The sequence below is a fragment of the Meles meles genome, chromosome 10 (genome assembly GCF_922984935.1).
Source record: "Meles meles chromosome 10, mMelMel3.1 paternal haplotype, whole genome shotgun sequence".
Lineage (NCBI taxonomy): Eukaryota > Metazoa > Chordata > Mammalia > Carnivora > Mustelidae > Meles > Meles meles.
In genome coordinates, this window is record NC_060075.1 from 7,638,144 (window position 1) to 7,658,969 (window position 20,826).

The window sequence follows — 20,826 nt, forward strand, 5'->3', positions numbered from 1 at the left end:
TGCGGGACTCGATCCCAGGACCCCGAGATCATGACCTGAGCCGAAGGCAGCAGCTTAACCCACTGAGCCACCCAGGTGCCCCAAAAATAGTTTTCTAATGACAAACAGCCAAAAAACTTGTTTCTTTTCCTTTTTAAGACATCCCTTCATATTGTAGTGATGGCAACAGGCAGTGCCTTTTCCATAACTCAGTAGTCAAAGCCTGAGCTTGACAGGTGAAAGCCGAAATCATACAAGGAGTGGCTCCCAGCAAATTGAAGACACAAAGGAAAATGGAGGGACCCCCTGTGGGTTTCCTATATCAAATGTATGTGTTTTCTGCTTGGGAAGTCTTGTAAAAATCAATGTCTTTGTTAGGTACGTTTATCACAGCACATGATTTTATAATGGTTAATAATAAGGGAATCAGAGGTGTGCTGATTATTTGCCTTCCTGGGGGTAATTGTCAAACAGCCTTTATGTGCTTTGCAAGGGCTGTAAAGTGCTTTAGCAACATGTTTAATTCTGAGTTAGTGACACCGTGACTCACTGGGAGGTGCAATGCATCAGCCTGATGGAATATGTATCATGCCAAGACGTCAGAGATGTAGTGTCAGACCATAAATAGATGCTTTTAGCAGGTAAAGTCTTGCATGGAAGCTGATATTTAGAATTGTCTAGAGAGCACTGAAATTTGCACATAATTCTCAGGAATAATTTATAGAACTTTTGTGTGATGTACGAATAGCAATGTACTGGAGACCAAGATCCACGTATTGGATAGGGAACCGTGACATTTTTGAGATGGTTTTTGGTTTGGATTCCTTCACTGTTCCCCGCTTCCAAAATGTAAAGTGTGGGCGCGTTTAGGCATTTTCCAAAACATGGTGACTGTACCTGTTGATCGTGGGGAGTGGGGTGCTGGAGGGCGGGTGTGTATTACGCAGTCCAGTTGAGGCTGCTGAAAGGGGATGAGCTCAGCTGTATGCAGCCTAGGCTACGAGCAGAACAAGCAGCCAGGCCGGGCAGGGATGGATAATGAATACCCAAGCAGAGGTGTTCTCTGGTGTCTGTGAAAAGCAGTAAACAAGTACGTTTGGCAGAACAGTTATGAGTGGGCATGAAAGAAAGGATTCAGGAGAACAGGGGGGCAGATCCAAGCTAGTAGACCTTGGGTGCGGGCAGAAGCTGGGCCTTTATGGCCAGGCGGGAGACAGCACTTCCGGGAACAAAGCTGCCTCCATCCTTAGGGGTAGAGACAGGTGGCCATGATGTCAACATGCCTAGCACAGAAGTCAAAGGGAAGGCTGGTATTTAAGATGAAACCAGGCAATGACTCCCCATTTTCCCCTCCCCTCTGCCCCTGGCAACCACCATTCTACTTTCCTTTCGTGAACTCAAGTATTTGGATACCTCACACTCATGTACATGTGGTGGTTGTTTAAGGGGTATAGAGTTTCGGTGCTGCAAGATGAGAAAGTTCTGGAGAGCTGCTTACATGGCAATGAGCATATACTCAACGCTACTGAGCTCTGTGCATTTAAAAATGATGATGACTGTAAATTTTGCGGTTTTTTTTAAACAATTAAAAATTTTTAAAAATCAGGTAACATGACAGGTAGCATCTGTTTTTTGGCCTTTTGTATCCTGAGCTGACCATTCAACACTCCCAGAACCATACACGGGAGCCTGGTGCTTGGCTTGATGGTTGTAGCTCACTCCAGAATGTCTATGTAGGAACACTCTAGAGTTTGGGGGGGATAATTTTTATTTGTATATACTCAGCAGGGGTTCTGTCTCATTCTACTTGTTTAATACTGGCACTTAGCACAATGCTTTGTCCAAAGTGGGTTCTCAGTAGATGCTGACTATTTTAAACTGGAGATAATTTACAATGAATTATTTCAAACTATACTAATGATATTCTTCCTCTACACACAGATTGTATTCTGGGATTCTTGATAGTCTAGGTGTAGATATGGATTTGCACTGACTTCATAGAGCTTTAATCTGATGCAAAGAAAAAGTAGGAAATATTAGAGAGAATATTACATTTTATGAACATTTTTCATGCTCTAGATTTTTTCCTGTTGGGTAGCAGCAGACAAAGGGAGCCTCAGATTAATCTAGAGTTGGAATACCATGGTTCTCTGCTCTTCTCCACTCCAAATAGGCTCCATGTTTGTGGTCTACCATATTTTTTTGTATCTTTTATGGCACCATAGCCAGACTCAATGTTATTTCCTCTCTAGCTACATCCGAACATAGAGAAGGGTCAACCCTTCCAATAAGGGTTTGGGGGCTTGCTGTTATACTGAATCAGCTCTGTTTCCTGTTAATTGTAGTTTGTGGCTCAACTTGCTTCCAAGTTGCCTTTTCTGAAAGGCCAATATTCATTTGCCTGAAAGCATAGTAGTTGGCTATGTCAGTACAAATTTCCCTTCCAACTAGGGAGTAATCTCAGTAGTATCCATTTTGTTCTCAGTTGGGTAGTAAGGCAGAACAGTGGGGCTGGACAGAGTCACATGCTTCCATAGAAATTTTGTTTATTCAGGAATTATTTCTATTTATTCATGTCTTACATCTATAAACTATAAACAGAAGTTGTGGTAGAAAATGCCAAGTTCAGAATGTACAATTATCTAAAACCACTAGGTATGCTTCCATCTTTCTTTACACCCACAACATGAGCTAATCCAGTACCTAATAGCAGTATTAAAAAAAATCAGAACTGAAGGAAAATCTGAAATTACTTCCCTTCTTTAAAAAAAAAAAATTGCTCACTTTTCATTTGCTCTCCCTCCATCCCAAGAGTTGCTACTGTTTCCACACACCTTTACATGTTCTCCACACCAAGACTGGGAGCTTCTCGGGGATGAAAACATGGCTCCTTGCACAAAGCCAATATTCACCGTGCTGATTAAGTCAATACACAAATGAACAAAATTTGGTGTGAGTGGGGGGGTAGGGTTTAGGGAAGGAGCAGGTTGTGTGGTAGGGTTTGTAGAGAGGGGAAGCATACAGTAAACATCTGTTTGAATGGTTTCCAAGTATTGTTCATGTGGGTTTCTTAATCCTGGCACACATTCCAATCACCTAGGAAGTTAATAAATACTGGTGTAAGGGCTCCATTCCAGACTAATTCGGTCAGACTATCTAAGGCTGGATCCTAGGAAGAGAAATGACATAGAATGAAGTTTCATCTGAGGTTATTTTCTGCTTTTTCTTGAAGGCTTTGTGGGGGAGAGTGCCTCCATTGTTTAAGCTTATCTCCAATATACATTATTTTAAAGTTAGGTCAGAGAGTTAGAGCATTATCACTTTAATGGTTTTGCCTACTTTGGAGGATTTTCCATTTATTTGTCTTATTTTTGTTTCCTGTAAGCTTATTTTGGGCACATGGTTTCATTTTAGAAATTCAAACGTTTGCCTCAAGCTACATGTGAATTTAAAGATCAACAAGTGAATTTTAAGTAGGTAAAAACCTCAAGAGAAAGAGCTGACATCCAAAACCAAAGCTAAGAAGTCCTTATTTATACAAGGTTGGCTCTCTGGCCAATTTAGAGAGAGAAGGGATAGTTTTGTTTACGCCCAAGGAACAAAGCAGCTTTGGTAGAAAGAAAAGAGAATCCTTCCTAATAAAGCCTCTGTTTATTAATTCAGGAGGCAACCTTGATAGTAGGATTTCTTGAATAAGTTTGTGAACAAAAGTGTCAGAAATGAAACTGATCTTGCATTCTGTTGCTTTGGCATCTCACAAATTTTAGAAGAAAGAGACCCTAAAAGTCCCAGCATTGACCCCTTGGACAAGATGTGTGCATGAGTGTTGCTTCAACAAGGCTGAGCACCCCCCCCCAAGTGTCCTCGCCTCTTCATCATGTCCCTGCTTCCCAGTGGATGTTATGCAGCCATGGTGTAGGGCACAAAACTGGAGGTTGGAAAACCCAGGCAGTAGTACTGGCTCAGCCTTTGTTTGGTAACATGACTTTGAGGCCAGTTGCGATCTCTCATAGGTGCTCAGTTGCCTTACTGGCTCAAATTGAGTTAACTATGGATACTTAACTCCTCCTGCTTAATGGTGTTGCCACGAGCATCAACTAGAATAACAGAAAACACTCTTCAACTCTTATATAAATCCAATTAAAAAAAGTTTAACCTAATCCTTCTGCAGGTTCGATACTCATTAAACTTCCAGAACACAAGAAAATTATGACATGCTTCTTGACTCTCTCCAACAATTCTCTACTTGGGGAGGGAGGAAGGCATATCAAAGACAGCCATATGACTGTGAAAAGTGCTCTAATAAGGTAAAAATTAGGTGCTGTGGGACTTTAATGAAGAGGAAGCAGTGGCTTCTGATGGGACAGGAGGCAGCACAGGGAGGTACTAGAAAGGTTTCACAGGATGCCAGATAGTTGAACCGGGTCCTGAACAATCAGAGAGTTTCAACTGACAGAGAGCACTTGGGAAATATGCAGATGAATGAAATGCAACAAAAGTTAAAGGGGGTCCTCATGATCTGGAGTGATGGGTGCCTGGGGTTGAAATGAAGCTATCAGGTGGGGCAGGTTGAGGAATCAGGTTATCAACTGCCCTTGAAAACCATGCTCTACACCCTGGATGATATTTTATAGTTCACAAGAAGATATGGAAAGATTTTGACAGGTGAATGCCATGAATAAGTCTTCATATACACGAACTATAATGGTCCTGTGGGTTTAGAAGTCAGACTAATGTTGTTTTCCTATTTCCCTCATGATAAATGTGCTTTTGATAATTGTGTTCAGAAATCCAGAGTAGTGACAGGTGGGCAAGATGGAAAGGTTTCCAGTGAAGACAAAGAGAGGAGTGCAGATGAGTGAGATTTTGGGGGGGTTGTTTTAGAGAAAAGGATTTTTCAGCAAGGGCACCTGCAAATGCATATACAGAACTCACCTACCTCTCAAGCCAGACACTGATCTCTAGATTCAGGTTCTTCTATGGTGAATTCCAACTTTTCTCAATTCTCTAATGGAGGGGAGAGAACAAGCCCCGGAGAGTCTGGTACACATACTACCTGCCCTATAATTTCCTCCCATCCTAACAAATCAGAGGCATAAGGCTCTTGCCTTTAACCCACTTTTACACACTAAGCTGCCATTTTGGATGGATTGTAATTTGAAGTGATAGGGGGCAGGGTGAGGCCAGTTACAAGCGATTTCTGTTTTCCAAATACTCACAAGACAAAGCCTTAGAAATGCGTTAAAAAACTTGAGTGCTACACCATCTATCCTTAAAAATCAGTGGACCAGGGGCACCTGGGTGGCTCAGTGGGTTAAGCCTCTGCCTTCGTCTCAGGTCATGATCTCAGGGTCCTGGGATTGAGCCCCGCATCAGGCTTTCTGCTCAGCGGGGAGCCTGCTTCCCCCTCTTTCTCTGCCTGCCTCTCTGTCTACTTGTGATTGCCCTGTCAAATACATAAATAAAATCTTAAAAAAATCAGTGGACCATATTGGATGTCAAGTTTGAAAGAAAACTATGAAGAAAAAATGAAAGGCTTTATTCAAACTTCCTAGGCTAAATTCTTGAAGAAGCCTAATGAGTCATCTCAAGATAGCTCTTCTAAATTTGAAAAAACAAACAAACAAACAAACAAACAAACAAACAGTGATCTTCTATCACAATTCTTGGCTATTAGGTTTTATATCTAACAAATTCATAATGTTGACACTATGTGTCTCACATGTTTATTCTGTGGAACTTCTGAAGCCCTTAATCAGACATTTACACCCATTTTATAGAGCTAGGTAACAAAGTGGATTGGAAACTAGGAATCTGCATTCTAAACTTGATTCTGCTGCTAATCTATTAGACGATTATGGGGAAAAAAATCACATAACTGCTAATGAAGACATTAGACTGTGTAATTCCAAAATTAACCTTTTATAACTTCTAGCATGGATGCTGCACATTTGAAATTCTATACACTCTTAACTATAGAAAACAAACTGATGGTTACCAGACGGAAGGTGGGTCAGCAGGATGGGATGCATAGGTGATGAGGATTAAGGAGGGTACTAGCTGTGATGAGCACTGGGTGATGTATGGAAATGCTAAGTCACTAAATTCTATACCTGAAACTCATATGACATGGTATATAAACTAAAAGGAATTTAAATGAAAACTTAAAAAAAAATTCTACCACTTGAGATTTATTCACTTTATTTATATATCAATGTGATGGCTATAGTTCTCTCATGTACATTAAAGTATATATATATTTTTAAAATTTTTCTTAATTTGAGAAAGAGAGAGAGAGAGAGAAAGCAAAGTGGGGTGGGGGGCAGAGGGAGAAGCAGGTTCTCTGCTGAGCAGGGAACCTGACATGGGACTTGATCCCTGGACTCTGGGATCATGACCTGAGCCGTAGACAGATGCTTAACCAACTAAGCCACCCAGGTGTCCCAAGAGACCTGTCTTATTTTGATTCCTTTGCTAACAACGATATTGGGGCATGTATGTCAGCATTGTTTTACTGAGAGTTTTCTTCTGCTTCCTGCTTTATCTCTGTTTATCCTGATTTTCAAAAAATTTCTTCTTTTTTCTTTCTGGACCACAGTGAATGTTTTTGTCCCAATGTTTGATGATCCTTGGCTATTTGTTGCCTCATGAAAGACTTCTCTAATTTTCTGGTTGGCAGGAGCATAGGGGGAGAAGTAAGGTGAGAGGTAATTTGTTTGACTACTGTTTTTCTGGAGAAAAGGAGACTTATGTAGACTTTAACTCAACCTCATTTTTAGCTGGCACTAGTATCCTTAAAATGTAGGTCTCCCTACTCAGGTTCTTCAAGTTTTTTTTTTTTTTAATATTTTATTTATTTGACAGAGAGAAATCACAACTAGGCAGAGAGGCAGGCAGAGAGAGAGGAGGAAGCAGGCTCCCTGCGGAGCAGAGAGCCCGATGCGGGGCTTGATCCCAGGACTCTGGGATCATGACCTGAGCCTGAAGGCAGAGGCTTTAACCCACTGAGCCACTCAGGTGCCCCAGGTTCTTCAAGTTTTAACAGTTCCTTCATTTGAAGGAATGCTTAGTTGCCTGGTTATGTGAGAATGGTAAGATACTGGGCACCATACACAACGATAAACTTGAAATGGATAAAAGACCTCAACGTGAGGCAGGAATCTATCAAAATCCTAGAGGAGAACATAGGCAGTAACCTCTTTGACATCGACCATAGCAACTTCTTTCAAGATATGTCTCCAAAGGCAAAGGAAACAAAAGCAAAAATGAACTTTTAGGACTTCATCAAGATCAAAAGCTTCTGCACAGCCAAGAAAACAGTCAACAAAACAGAGAGGCAACCAACTCAATGGGAGAAGATATTTGCAAATGACACTACAGACAAAGGGCTGATATCCAAGATCTATAAAGAACTCCTCAAACTCAACACTCAAAAAACAGATAATCACGTCAAAATATGGGCAGAAGACATGAACAGACACTTCCCCAAAGAAGACATACAAATGGCTAACAGACACATGAAAAAATGTTCATCATTATTAGCCATCAGGGAGATTCAAACCAAAACCACACTGAGATACCACCTTACACCTGTCAGAATGGCCAAAATTAACAAGAGAGTAAACAACAAGTGTTGGAGAGGATGTGGAGAAAGGCAAACCCTCTTACACTGTTGGTGGGAATGCAAGTTGGTGCAGCCACTTTGGAAAACAGTGAGAGTCCTTAAGAAATTAAAAACAGAGCTACCCTATGACCCTGCAATTGCACTACTGGGTATTTACCCTAAAGATACAGGTGTAGTGAAAAGAAGGGTCACCCCAATGTTCATAGCAGCAACATCCACAGTCACCAAACTGTGGAAAGAATCAAGATGCCCTTCAACAGACGAATGGATAAAGAAGATATGGTCCATACATACAATGGAATATTATGCCTCCATCAGAAAGGATGAATATGGGGTGCCTGGGTGGCTCAGTGGGTTAAAGCCTCTGCCTTTGGCTCACGTCATGATCCCAGGGTGCTAGGATCGAGCCCCACATCAGGCTCTCTGCTCCATGGGGAGCCTGCTTCCTCCTTTCTCTCTCTGCCTGCCTCTCTGCCTACTTGTGATCTCCGTCTATCAAATAAATAAATAAAATTTTAAGAGAAAAAAAAGAACAGATGAATACGTAACTTTTGTATCAACATGGATGGGACTGGAAGAGATTATGCTGAATGAAATAAGTCAAGCAGAGAGAGTCAATTATCCTATCATTTCACTTACTTGTGGAGCATAAGGAATAACATGGAAGACATTGGGAGATGGAGAGGAGAAGTGAGTTGGGGGAAATTGGAGGGGGAGACAAACCATGAGAGAGTGTGTACTTTGAGAAACAAACTGAGAGCTTTAGAGGGGAGGGGGTGGGGGGTTGGATGAGGCTGGTGGTGGGTATTAAGGAGAGCATGGACTTCATGGAGCACTGGGTGTGGTGCATAAACAATGAATTTTGGAACACTGAAAAAAATTAAATTAAAAAAGAAAAAAAGAAGATACTGCACATCCATCAGTTCTGCACACTGACATTCAACTAGCCTTTGTCTAGTTGAAGCTTCTGTCCATGCTCTGCCTCCAAAATACCCGGTGTCCCATGTCTGGAGCCTTTAGGCTAGAAGGCCAATGGACTACCTTTTGGTAACCCTTTCTGTGGGCTCTTTCTGCCATGGTGCCCTCCATCTCACTAAATCAATTGCCTCTCCTACATCAGCTTTCCATCTTCCTAAAATGAACTGAATCACACATCTGCTTTATTCTGTCCTTGTGGGTTTATGGCTGTCGTTGTTGTCATTGTTGTTGTTGGTTTAAACATTCGTTTACTGTCATTTTAATGGAGACTTCCGTAGGAGAAGACTTAAACAGATATGGGCAATCCACTGTCTTTAAAGACTTTCTCTGTGTGTATATGTATATACCCATACACACAATCAAAATCTGATGTTATGTAATCTGACATGATTAATGAAGAAATTAATGGCTAAAACAAACTAAACATGTTAAGGTTTCATTCTAATTTTTAAAACCAATATGTATATATTTTAAAATCTAGCAGATTATAACATTCTCAGAAATAGACATTCAGAATTATTTTATCTTGCTCAGAACCTTAGTGGTGCAAGTGTCCTTCTGGAGGTTGGGGGTGGAGTAGGAAGAAAGCTTGAGGGAAGCAGATCTTCCATTTCAACTATGCAAAATTCCTCATTTTATCTTATTATTAAAGTATATAGACTTAGAAATATCTTTAAAGCCTTTAGCAATGAAACAGAAGAGAAAGGAAGGCTGGCAGGCAGACACAGACTTGAAGACTACTTTTCTTGTAGTCCTTCTGGACTACGTGATGTTTTTATATATGAGCCACCAGAAGTTCTGTGACTGGTTGTCATCCTGGATGACTAGGGAGCGTGGTCAATGGGAGGTCGCTAAGCACTGAGATCCAGTAGTCCTATTCACCCCTGTTGCATGGATCTTGGCTGACATTTGACACTGGGCCACTATGTGGCTGCCATGTACTAAACCAGAGCAAAATGATGCAATGAAACAAGACCCAAATTTTTGGCCCAGCAACATGCGATCTCATTAAAGATCATTAAAGAGGTATTTGCTGGAACAAGACACAGTGGTCATCAGCACGGGAAATCCCTAAAACCGGCAGGCAACTTCCATATCAGTGTGTAGAGAGAATGGCCCCTCAGTGGTTCTATCTTCTGCTCATTGCCCAAGTGCTGCTGCTTCTGTGGGTTGGCTCCTGTCAGCGTCTAAGATGAGAAGGAAAGAGAGGATACAGGACACTTCATTTTTGAAGATGTTCTGCAAGTAAGATGCCAGCGCACCTCTCCTCAGTATCTCCTCTGAGATGTCACTTCTCTCCTCTTCGTTTGGCTGGCTCTTCTGCATTTCTTCTGACTTTGAGAGGTCTGAGCAGGGTTGCTGTGCAGGCATCCCTTGCTTGGTCTCCTGTACGGGTGTTCCCTCTGGCTGGCTTCTGCCCTCTGTCTCATGCTGACCTCAGACTCTTATGCTGTGATGTCAAGCTTCATGTAGGGCCCAGAGAATCTGTCTGGGGAACCACCAATACCTGCTGGTTCTTTATTTTCTCAAAATGTTAGCTTCCCAGGAGCCCCTGTGGACTTCACTAAGATACTTTAGTAAGACTTAGATGGACGGCCAATGTCATTCCTGAACTTCTTTGCCAGGCAGATTTCCCCCAATGCCCAAGTCCCTCCTTAGCATTAAGTTGGATGCTTAGGGAGGCACATTAATTCTTTCAGACCACGAGAGAAACATCTAGGGCATGCCGCTGCGGTAACACCGCCACCGTAGACAGATGGGAGGCGATTTGTTGGCTTGCAACAATAAAGCAGGCAATGTTACCCCGGAGACCTGGAAGTGTTGAATGATCTTCCCTAAGTAGCTAACTTAGTTCTGGGGGAGGAGGGGAACGTAGCCTTAGGGAATGCAGGTTTATTGTGATATTAGAAAGCAACAATTAATGCCCTCTCTGCCTGAGTCTCCTCAGGAGTAAATCAAGGGTAAAATACTGCCCTTTACTTCGGAGAGACAGAGTACAGCCAGTAAAAACAACAGAGAGGCGCCAGTACGTGTTCATGCATTAGGCCAGCCAGCAGGCTCTCCCCACCGCAGCCTTCGAGGCTGTCACCCTGACCGCCATTACTGGTCCTGGCCAGAGCACAGGGCCGTTTCCGCTTTTAGTCAATGCTACTAATACTTCTCTTCAGCATTATTCAGTATCTCTTCTGCTTCAACTAAATACTCAAGAAAATGCATAAATTATCTGTAAGATACAGAGATCATGGCACAATGAACAGCTGTGTATCTCCCTACTTTTAGGAAAAAGAACTTCAGCGTGGCCTCATAAGCCTCCTTGGCAGTGACTAAGCTGCATAGACCAGTCTCTTCCTGGCTAGGCGCCAACCTCTCTTTACTTAGACAATATAAGTCTTCTCCTTCCGCAGCCTCCATTAAAATGAGAGTAAAAGAATAATAATAAAACTGCTAGGAATGCTACTGGTAAACCTCTATACACTCACGAGGAGAAAATAAACACTTGAGAAGACAAAAGCCACAACCTAGGACTGTCTTTCTGGGACCTGGGAACTATTTCCTTGCAATGCAACCATCAAGAAGGCTAGGGCCCCCTATCCCCAGTGTCTGGCAGAGGCCTGAAGAGCAGACGGGCTAGTCACATTGACCTCAGTTCTCCAGTACTTTTTCACTAGCTCACCCTGGTGGTTAGACTCTCCAGCCTTTGGGTCAATGGAGTTGAGTTCACTTTCTCTTTCCTACTGCAGCAATCTTGACTCTATCATGGTAGTCTTCACCAAAGGCTTCCTTGCCATTTTCCAAAATATTTTATTTATTTATTTGACACAGAGGGAGAGAAAGATCACAAGTAGGCAGAGAGGCAGGCAGAGAGAGAGAGAGGGAAGCAGGCTCCCCACTGAGCAGAGAGCCCAATGCAGGGCTATATCCCAGGACCCTGAGATCATGACCTGAGCCGAAGGCAGAGGCTTAAACCACTGAGCCACCCAGATGCCCACTTCCTTGCCATTTTTAACAAGCAACTGGTATAATTGCTCTTCTATACTGGGTGCCCAAACCTGATCCCACCCCTTCCTCCTGACTCCAATGAAATGACTCCCCTGGATTTGGGGTTCATTTTCTCTTTCATCTTCTTTATAGCTGATCATGTGTTGTAGCCCTAAGCCCTTTGATTGTTCAGTTTTTGTGTATGTTTGAACTTCATATAAATGAAATTACACCATGTATTGCACATTAAATTAAAAAAATGAGCTTTACCATCTGCTGAAAAAGAGATGGATAAAGAAAACTGTTACCAAAGTAATCATGTTTTTCATAATTCTACAAATAAAAGAATGGGTCAAGAGCCAGAAAAACTATAAAATACTTAAAAAAAACCACTTAGATTCCTAATCCTCTAAATCTCACAGTAATTGTTCTTCATTCAAGCATATATTATTCCTTGACATTGAATTTTTGCATCATGTATATTCAGTAATCCCTACTGGTAAATAACCGCAACTATCAAAGATAACCAAGCTTTTCTTTATTTTTATATTTTAAAAGAAAAAATAGTGACATATTAAGCAAATGAACAATTCCTCTTTCTTTTAATTAGATCCCAATATTTTCCCAATGTAGCAATAGAATATGCACAATGATTAAGAAACTCTAATTGCAATTCTATTTCCTGATTTCACTGAGGCCCAACTGTCAAATCTTTGTTGATGACACAGAATAATTCAAATTAGGGACATCTAAAGAGGATTAAGAAAAACTCCAGAAGGACCAGCAGGACTTGTTAATTGTGCTGGGCTCCAACAGTTGGGAAGCACCACAGGCAACTGCCAAGCCCTCTACCAGTCCCTGAAAGATGATGTTTCCCCAGTGCATTCAACATGGGTTGGATGGTAGTTAAAGGCCATTCACCAGGTGTCTATCCCGTGAGGATTTCCAATTAGAAGGTATTATGAGACTAAGAGAACATCCATTCTAGGATGAAAAAATACTTCCAAACATTCAGAACTTCTCCCTCTTCCTCCCTAACCCAATTCTACCAAACATAAAACAGCACGGCAAATTATATGAAGATAATTCATCTTACTTTCATAATTTGGTTATTAGGACAACTTCTCAACTCTTAACATGAAGCAGTTGGATGGTCTTCACAGCACTACTCAAGATGAATTCTAAAAATGTGACTGGGAATAAAATATGACCACGTATCCCTTGAAATTACAGTCAGCTTAGGTATTCTATTTGCATATTTAAAATTGTAAGTAAGATAAAGTTTAGATGTTGGGCTGATATTTATGGAAGTCATCAACTGTAGAGTGGGAACTGTATCTCCACTGACCCCAAAATGTTTTTAGAACATGTTTGTAGAAAGAATTCTGTTAGGTACTTTCATTTCAGCAGCCATGTAACTATTCTCTCTAGCAACTTCCATCATATCTCCAGAGTGTCCCAGCTGGAAGCCAAAGCCATATATTTTCTGAAAGCATACCTATTGTTGAGGGCAATTAGCAAATTCTGCAAAAGAAAAAAAATCCCATATTTTCTGCAGCATAATGCCTTGAAGACTAATTAGAATATTCCTTATTATGGTTGCTTTTCTAGCTGCTTGGTGAAATTTATAACTGACATTAATTGTAGAACTTCGGAGTTGTACATGTGTTGACTTTGCTGAGCTCATCATTACCTGACTAGAATAATCAAAAGAGAAAACTTACAAATGCAGCAAATAGAATGATAAAAACTCACTCAAATTACATCTAAAAGAGTAAGGGCAAGGCCCCAAAGAAAATCTGAATCTCCCTCATGGAGCACAATCTTTGTCCATGGCTCCCTGTCTAGAAAGCGTCACTGAGGTTGGCAGAGTGTGGAAGGCAACTTCCGTGATTAATGGACCATAGTCACTGCCATTTGGGGCTCAGCAAAGTTGAGAGTTCTAGAAGCTGAAAGGGCCCAAGCTGAGTGTTTCAGCTACAGCACGAATAATTTTCCATTTCTGTCAGGCCATGAATCCCTCTAAGACCATGAAATCCTTTCCTCTTTTTTTCATATGATGCATGTATAACCCAAATGAATGTTCTTACCTACAAATGGAAAGAAATGATGAAATCTGACCAACGTTTCTCAAACTGTCTTGACATGATTAACTCAGATGTCTGTTAAAAATACAGATTCTCTCGTCTCTCATGAGATTTGGATTCAACAGTGTGAAGACTAAGACTCTGTATTTATCAAGTTCCTTGGCAATTGTTTTTATTTGACAGAGAGTGAAATAAAGAACGAGGTGACTGCTATAATCTCTTCCATTTACAACACTGCATGCCATCATCACTGTCCACACCACATGCTCCTTTAAAAAAATAAGAGCAAAATCTTTTCTTGATCACTAAACAGATTACAAAAAAAAATATGGAGAGAAAGAAAAACAACAACAACAACAACAACAAAAAAGTGGTAGACTAGAGTTGAGAGAAAAAAAGATTCAGAAAAGAAATCTAGATAGCTGGGGAAGACTAAAAGTGCTACATAGATTCTATTGGCTAAACTTTTCACCCGGTTACCATGACAACCTCCATAGATGCTGTAATGTAGAGAAAATTAGATATTAACCTGGATGGGCCTTCACAGAGAGAGAGATCTTTCAGACACTGCTGATTTAGGCTGTTTTGTGGACCACACTCCTAATGTTCTCATCGGTCCTTCTAGTGGACCTTGCTAAGATCTGAAATCTCCTGCTTTTCTCACACAGAGTCATGTGAAAACCCAGAGAGAAAATCTGGGCTACAGTGAGATTTGTTAGTTCAGAGCCCCTTGGGTTAACTGCTCTACAGTTTGCATCAAAGCCTTTATTAATATGTGCGAAAGTTCAAGGAACAGTGGATGTTGCCGCGGCTTAGAGGGTGTGTTTTGACATCAACGATGTGGGAGAGGATTGTGGTTAAGTTTCCAACAGTTATACAGCGATTTGGTTTTGACGACATGTTTAGCTTTCGAAACCTCAGTTACTGATGTGTAGAGTCATTATTTCCACAAGTGAAGTCTTGCTAGCCTGTAGCAAGATGATTAGGGTTCGAAATTTGATTGGAGTGTGGCAGTTTTGAACAGCCGTCTTACAGGGTTTTTGAGCTGAAAGGAGTCTTACGAAGAATTAGAAGGTGTAGGAGGGCACCTGGTTCAAACTCTGTGATTAAAAACACGAGAAAGTGAAAACCCGGAGGCTATAACTTTCCCCAGGAGGGGAAATGGGCAGAGACGGGCTGAAAGCTCTACTTGCCCTCTGCACTTTAAAGTCAGTGCTCATTTTACTACTCAAGCTGCTGCTCATTGTCTGCTCCCCACAAACACTTAATGGTCTTCCTACTCTGAGAACATTTTCTCTATCTTATGGGCTAAGCCACCATTTCCCAGAAGGCATGGTCAAGCCTGTCTGTGTTATGCTAAGTGAGATGCGCTCAGACTTCTACTCTTGCCTTATCTCCTCTTCCCAGGCCAGAAAATCCTCCATGTTCTGTGGCAAAGCAGATGATCATTGTGACAACTCTCGGAAGGAGGCGGTCACATATCACATGACATTAGAATCTGTCATATAACCACATGTGCATTTTGACATCACTTGACATATTTGCAAACATTTCAACACTTCAGACATTTCTTTATGAAAAAGATGCTGCTGTTTTTCTCTTGTTATGAATAATTATGAGCCATCATTCATTAGAATTAAAATAATATAGAATGCTGTGTTTGGAGGGCTCACCCACACTTTAATTTCAATGATGAGACTATTAAGTAGATCACTGCAGAGAATGACAAGGCAGCACGTGTGACAAAGGTAGCAGAGAATAAATGGTCTAGAAAGAGCAGAGGTTGGTAATAGGGGCCCAGGGTTGTCTTGAGTACCAAGGTAACAGGAAGTATTCATCTCCTCCATTGGGCGCATCAAACATATGAGGCTGAGCCCCCAGAACCTGGGGAAAGGAGAAGGTCCAAGAGTGAGTCCGAAGAACAGGGTTCGATGGCATGGCCCAGGGAAGAAGTTGCCTGTGAAGAATGTCTTGTACCATGAAGGATGATAAGCTTTAATAATAATATCCCATGTTCTATTTAGTGATTCTCAACGTCAGCAATAACCTGTAACCTGTTAGAATTGTATTAGTTGGAGTATAGTGTCCATATTCGGGGCTAGGTAATGCAGAAAAAAGCCAACCATTATAGGCATGAGGGTGACATGTTCAGTAGGGAGAGCTGAAGATCTGGGAATGAGGGGCGCCTGGGTGGCTCAGTCGGTTGAGCATCCGACTCTTGATCTCAGCTCAGGTCTTGATCTCAAGGTTGTGAGTTCAAGAGTTCAAGCCCCACACTGGGCTTTGTGGGCATGGAACCTACTTAAAAAAAAAAAAAAGAAAAGAAAAGCTGGGAATAAGATGGAGAATTGACCCCCTAGGAGAAAATATACTCCCCACACACTCCTAGGAATCACTGATAATACGAAGAACAAAGCTGGATTTCCTACCATAATGTGTCATGGAGGATTAGGGTAATTTATTCAGATGTTAATTGAAAGGGTGGCCTCCAAGGTTGGAAAATTCAGAAACATGATTCCCGAACCATGCAGGGGATCTTTCATGACCAGAGATGTGTATACACCACACCTTGTTTTTTCTGATTTGGGCTGGGAGATGAGGGAGAAGGGTAACAGATGAAGAGACGTGCCTGGCTGGTTTGGAGGTCACAGCTTTCAAATAAATGGGTTATCTGTGAAAGCTGAGCTCTAACTATCCTTGGTATCTGGAATTCTCCATCCTATATCCAGTTGGCTCTCTAAGGGTCAATTCTCAGCCATAATGAAAAAACTTCATATATTTTAAAGGTTTATGTTGATTATATAGGGTAAATTAACTTAAATTGGTTTAAATTCATTATACAGGGTAGTTCATAAGTGGAAGAATTATGGAGTAGGTATTTGGCAAGTTGCATTCTCAAGGCCACAGATTAAAAAGGAACATTTTCCATATCTGGGTGTTGTTCTTCTCATGACAGTGTCCAGGGAAGGCACTGCTTTATTTTAATAAGACCTTAGAGTTTGTTATTAAGATATGTCATTGAATTTACCCTCATGGCCTTTCCCTTCTCCACTACAAATAGAATTTCAATGTCTGAGGAGCTTCCCATTTGGGAAAAATATTTATAAAATCCCAGAAGGCAGAGTATCTGGAATTTCCAACTCAAAATTTAAATTGTAAAAAGACACTGTAAATCGTAAATGCACATGAAAGAGGGAGAACTTACAGAAAGGTGGTGTTAAGATTGAGGCATGAATGGAGGTTCCTCAAAATGTTGAAAATAGAACTTCCCTATGACCCAGCAATCGCACTACTGGGTATTTACCCTAAAGATACAAACGTAGTGATCCAAAGGGGCACGTGCACCTGAATGTTTATAGCAGCAATGTCTACAATAGCCAAACTATGGAAAGAACCTAGATGTCCATCAACAGATGAATGGATAAAGAAGATGTGGTATATATACACAATGGAATACTATGCAGCCATCAAAAGAAATGAAATCTTGCCATTTGCGATGACGTGGAGGAACTAGAGGGTATCATGCTTAGTGAAATAAGTCAATCGGAGAAAGACAACTATCATATGATCTCCCTGATATGAGGACATGGAGATGCAACAAGGGGGGTTAGGGGGATAGGAGAAGAATAAATGAAACAAGATGGGATTGGGAGGGAGACAAATCATAAGTGACTCTTAATCTCACAAAACAAACCGGGGGTTGCTGGGGGGAGGTGGGGTTGGGAGAGGGGAAGGGGGTTATGGACATTGGGGAGGGTATGTGTATGTGCTATCGTGAGTGCTGTGAAGTGTAAACCTGGCGATTTACAGACCTGTACCCCTGGGGATAAAAATACATTATATGTTTATAAAAAAATAAATAAAACATTGGCCATTTAAAAAAAAAAAAAGATTGAGGCATGAATTTTCAAGGAACTCCTGTGGCCATCAAACCATCTCCAAGTCTACCTAGCTGTTTCATCTGTCCCAGATCAGAAAACAGAACCTCTAAGCTGGCAGCTACCAAATCCACTGAGACATCTCGCCCAAGAAAGACGGTGTGGTTGTGTGTGCGTTTCACAGCACAGAATAGAATGTTCTTTACACCTTGGACAGCCCGGGGATACTGCTACCTAGAAGGTCAGCCAGCACCTCTTCCCAAATTCAGGCAAACATCTTCCAATCAGACAAGAAGTATTCAAGCGAAAACAGAAAGAAAATGAAACAGAGATTCATCATAACAAAACAACAGATGAATATTTAAACTAATTTAAGTATGACCAACGAGCTGCATAAACTGTACCATTAATCACTCTGGCACACATGAGCATGCTTTCTGGGCTAAAAATTATGCCATTAAAATTCAGTAAAACTCAGTCACAGTGCATCTCTCTCTACTGATTGGGGTTAATGTAGATGAGTCCCAAGTTATGATGTCATATCTGCATTCCTCGAGAAACTTTTGTTTCCTCCCTTCGTCTTTCGGGTAGGGAAAAGGAGATCTGGGGAGTGGGTACTTCTGGAGGGACTGTAGAGCTGAGCTCTAATTGGAACAACCTGTCTCAGACTCCTAACCTCCTGACAGCAGCCGTGTGGCAGTGCCGTGGAGGTGGGCACCGGGGACCGGATGCTACAAGCAAAGCCCACACAAGTAACGAGACGCAACGGTTTTCCTCTATGCCTGCTTGTGGGCTACTTGGTGCTGCTGTCTATACAGGTGTCCCACTTCAGAATGATGTTTTAGGGTCATTTTTCAGGCATGAAGAAGCTGTCCTGACAACAGGGTTTTCCAGGCTCTGTTCCCATCACACTGATGAGCCGGCAGAGTGTGGCTGGGAGAGATGGTAGGCACACGGGCTCGGGTCAGGGAGATGACAGCATTAGGCAGCCATTGTCAGACTTCATGAGAAAAAGACAAGAAGCTCTGTGAGCAGTAATAAGAGATAAGAAAAAAAAAAATGGACATGTCAGGATGGCCTGGGGGGAAACAACATGGGGCACACCAACAGGGCCATGTGTTCCCACCACCAGTCTCCAAGGCAGAAGCAATAGCGGACATTCCTGAAGGATTCTTGTCTACAATTCTATCTAGTTGGTTAAATGTCATTCTTATTTAGAGCATGTGCTCCATCACTTTATTTATTATTTTTAAAAAGATTTTATTTATTTATTTGAGAGGAGAGAGAGATTAGAACATGAGAGGGGTAGGGGCAGAGGGAGAAGGAGAGGGACAAGAAGACTCCCCTCTGAGCAGGGAGCCTAATGCAGGGTGCGATCCCAGCACCCCAGGGTCATGACCTGAGCTGATGTCAGAAGCCCAACTGACTGAACCACCCAGGTACCCCTGTGCTCCATCATTAAAAACAAAACAACAACCAAAAAACCTCCTTCACTGTCATCCTGAAGCCCTGATGTAAAGAACCCTCACGACAAGTTTCTAAGTAACACTTGGATCGGGTTAGGAGAGAGGTGCTTGAAACAGGAGGGAAGCGAGTATCCAGGGCAACGTGTAGCAATGGAAAGAACTGGTGGAAGAGGAAGCAAGGGAAGGCATTCGAAGCCCTGTGGGATAGCCACAATGTTCTCTTATTCAGGCTGACCCTTCCCACCCACAAAGGAGATGGAGGCCGTGAAGTGTGGGAGAAAGCCAGAGCAGGAATACAGTGTCTAATTCCCTTCCTCAGCTTCCCCCGACCAACTCCCATCCTCCAGGCCTAACTCTATAGCTTTAGGGTAATTGCCTGGCTCTTTGGGGGATACTGAGTGAGGTACATTTTCTGTGAGCCACCGTGGTCCTGCAGCACGGACACTGGGCTGTTCCCCTGTCCGTATTCTCTACTCTAAGCCCTGAAAAATGCTCACACTGACTTAGCTCACCAGGGTGTCCCCAGGGCTAGCTCACTTTCCGGCATCTAGAAATGCTCAACAGTATCCATTCAATTGAACAAAAAGGAGGTCCTTTGTTCTTTGCAGGTGTTTCCTCTGTCACTGGACTCCATCTTTCAGGACTCGGGGTTGGGGATGCCACTTCTAGAAAGCCATCCGTGATGTCTCCCCACTCAGATGGACTGCTGTGGTCTACTCGGGGTGCCCTGTACTGACTTCCAGCAGAGCAGCCCTTCACAATAGATTTTACTTATTTATTTACAAGACTGTCTCTTCCTGTGAAACCCTTTGGGGTAGAGAGCATGTCTTATTCTTTTATGTCCCTAATACCTAGCTGAAGTTGACTCGCTGGTGCATAGTAGATATTTTATGTGTATTTGATGAATTTCATTGAGTTGACTCAATGGGAGACTAAGTCTGAAAAAACAAACAACAAAAAAGCCATCCTGCCCTAATTCTGAAACTGCTTGTCCAACCGTCTTGGCACTATTTCCTTCCTGGCTTTATTGTTAGAAATTCACCAGTCTACAGAAAAAAAGGCAACTAAAACAGGTGCTACTTGAAGATGCGATGCGTTTCCCGTTTCACGTGGGCACAAGGTCGAGAAGAAGACATACAGGAAATTATTCAATAACCAATTCAGTGATTCACAGTCTCGGTGCAGAGTGGCACCTGTTCCCAGGAGTTGCCTGAGATTTACCCCCATCCTAGTATTTGACCTTTTCAGTTTTTCTTTAATTATGGCTGAAATCAGTACTGCTGGGTTCCTTTTTCACGCTCACCTCAGGAGACAGATACATTGTGTGTTTTAACAAAGTTGTTGGAAGAAAGGTAATTAAAGGTGTTTATTGTAAAAAAGAAAAATATAGCTGCTTTGGCTTAAGCCAGATTCCATGGTTTTAAGGCAGATAATAAATATATCGAAGGAAAAAAAATACTGTTTTCCTAAAATGGTGGGGTATACAATCATAAAACTCCAGCTTTAATCAGTCCTTCTAAAGCAACAAACGATGAACGAATAAAAACAACTCAAGGCCTTTACCTAGTGTATTTCTTGACTAAAAATGATATGAATTCTCAGGCAAAGTGAATTTATCAGTAGTAAAAATCCAAAGGTTCAGTCATTTACTTTATAAATCAAAACTTGAACTGCCCCCCGCCCCCCGCCCTTTTAAATGTTTTGGGGAAGAAAGACCTGCCTAGAATACATGGATATAGACTAAAAAGAAATGCAGTCAATCTGAGATTACTGATAAAAGTAGGAGGAATTGCTATTGCTTTTTGTTTTGGTTTGGTTTTGGTTAAAATTAAATG

At 41.8% G+C, this 20,826-nt stretch overlaps 1 protein-coding gene across 3 annotated transcripts in view; it reads right to left on the reverse strand.

The window, feature by feature from the left end:
* CNTNAP2 (contactin associated protein 2) overlaps positions 1-20,826 on the reverse strand; it is a 1,946,064-nt gene that overhangs the window by 293,659 nt on the left and 1,631,579 nt on the right. The window lies entirely within an intron of this gene.